Consider the following 2,861-nt stretch of genomic DNA (forward strand, 5'->3'; position numbering starts at 1 on the left):
TCTTCCCCAACTGATGATGTCAAGGAGGGGAAGCATTGGATGTTGCCCAGTCCTTGTGTCCTCTCAGGAGATGTGACGACGACGGTTGGAACTATTTATCACCTTTCCATAGAATAGATGATAAAATTTTAGATCTGTGAGGGTCCAACTATTGGGAGTCCCACTGATTGCTAGAAGCGTGCTCTTTTTTATCCTTGCTAGGATGCTGCTCTTTTTTTGTGGCGAATTCATAAAAATGGCGCATGCGGTTCATTAAGTTCATTAATGCTCTTTATTTTGGGCTTTAACCCTTTTTGCAATCTTTTAGAGCATAAAGTGGTTCAAAATGTGCATACAAATTCCAGGCATACATAAATTTCAAAGGTGGAGTGGGGGGGAATTGAGGACATTTACAACAAATTTGGTGACTTTTCGAAAAGTCGCAAATGATGAATCAGCCGAAAACATCTGGAAATCCTAAACTCCATCCACAGCTGAATACTAGGAGAAAAAAAAAACACACCAAAAAGATGAACATACATAAAATAGACTTAAAAAAATGCGCAAAAGGAAAAATGAATATGGCGCAAACAAACAAGGCACAAAACAAGAAAAACTTGGACAAAAAACAGGCGCAATTGCAATAATGGGGTCCTTTGTCTTTTCCCGGAAACACATCCATGTATTGTGTATTAAAGCTGAGGTCTTTTCCAATGAAAAACACTTAGCTGCAGTACCAGACACAACTCAAAAATACAAGTGGCACTGTTTTCTTTTTTTTTTTCTTAAAGGAGATCCTTTTTGCCTTCTTTATCATTTTTAAAGGGGTTATCCATGACTTATTTCATGTCTTTATACTATGGATCTATAACCTAACAGGTTAACTAATTGTCTGTTCTACCTGACTCCAAGCAGTCACCGACTGCTCCTGCCGGCGATTCAGCTGCTCCACGTCAACAGAGAAGATCTTCTTCATCCAAGATGCTCTGTGGATAGGGCGTGACTGCTGTTGTCATGCTGATTGACAACCAACTCCCCACAGCTAGGCAATCGGCAGTCGGCTGTCAATCAGCGTGACAATGGCAGTCATGCACCGTGAACAGAGCAGAGGGAAAGTGAAGCTGCTGCTCGGTCGACATGATTTCAGCAGAAGTCGCAGAATCCCTTGGCAGGAGTAGGCTTTGACCATTCGTTGCCGGCAGAGATTAGCACCGGACAACTACCTGTCTGTTAGTTCTTAGGTACATAGTAAAAAAACAAATACCCCTTTCAGTGGAAGGGTTAGACATTTTGCCTTCTTGATGAACTTTACCATTAAAAATATCTGCCAAAAACGTGACGATTCGTCAGTCCAATGAACGTTCATGGCCACAAAGGTCAAGCACATGTGGGCGCTCTCAGCTCCGGTCTAATATACCCATAGCCTTCCAAGTCAGCCACAGTTGAAAAACTGGCTATCTATATCGAGGCAAGAGTCCAGATTTCATGTTACATCACACAATGCTAGAAATTCTCTTGTAGTCCTATAATAGGCTCAGACACAAATAAGGAGTGTCAAAGGGCTGACTATGTAACATAACAGTCTATTCCACAACGCGTTTTAGTGCTGGAGGTGGAAGGCCCATTAGTGTTAATGTGGCAAACTGAAAGGCACCTTTATACTTATTCCCCACGGCAGCCCGTACAGAACAATCTGGCCTTTATAAAGACACTCTTTCTAGTTTGGGTGGGGAATAAATAACAGACTCAAAAGAAAAGCCAAGGAAAATTAGATAAAAAAACCCCAAACCATTTTAATGAGGAAAAACACCTCGGCAGTAATGATCACACTGGGACTGCAAAAGGCCGGCACGAGAAACTCAGAGGGGCTGCAAAGCACTTTGTGTTGTGCGGGGACTTCCAGGGGCAGCTGCCAAGGATTGAAATATAGTGTTGAAGTTCAAATGTGACAAAATGGAAGTAGCAGGCACAGGGGGAAGCGGAGCGGTATGCGCGCTCTGTTATGACACAGATAATCTCCACTGAGGGAATATGTTCTATGTAGATCATTAGTAATATCGCCTCCCATAAAACACGGAAAATGGAAGGAATCATGGGTTTAACGGGGATGGTCATAAAAAGTAATCAAGAACATTGTCAGGCTCACATGTCTGAATTGTTAATGGTGTGGGATAGTGCCCCCTTCTGTTCTCACTGCATACAGCATCCTTTCCGGCAACTTAGAATGCACAATGATGAAGGAATATACAGTCATGGCAAAAAGTTTTGATACTGACACAAATTTTTGCAGTTTTTTTTAGACCTTTTAGGGGTGATTCACACGGCCGATTTTCCTGCACGTGTTTTTCATGGATATCACTTGTACCTGTGATAGTCTATGGGGCCATTGCTGTAGTTTCTTGTATTTTTTACTAACATGGGGTGTGACAACCATTTTTGAGCTAAGCATTTCATCTATATAGTCATGGACAGGTGTCTGACCAGTTCTCTGCGTTTATTCACATTAATGAATGAATTACTCCTACTATTACTACTTTTACGACAACTACTACTACTACTTTTACGACTACTACTACTATTATTACTACTACTACTCTACTTCATAACTATTACTACATCTTCTATTACTACTACTAGTATATATTAATAATCAGGGCTGCAACTAGGAATTTCGGGGCCCCATACTGGCAACATTTTCAGGCCTCCTTGAGACTCTGCCCAGGCTCCACCCCAGCTCCGCCTCCACCGCTCGAACCTTCCACAGTCCCACCGCTCACTCTTGGAAAAACTCAACTTCTCCACCACGTCCTCATCAATCACATATTAACAGTTCCCATCAAGCACCAGATCACATTCATAACCAGCAGTTTTTGTTCTGGTCA

The sequence above is a fragment of the Ranitomeya imitator genome, chromosome 4 (assembly GCF_032444005.1).
Source record: "Ranitomeya imitator isolate aRanImi1 chromosome 4, aRanImi1.pri, whole genome shotgun sequence".
Lineage (NCBI taxonomy): Eukaryota > Metazoa > Chordata > Amphibia > Anura > Dendrobatidae > Ranitomeya > Ranitomeya imitator.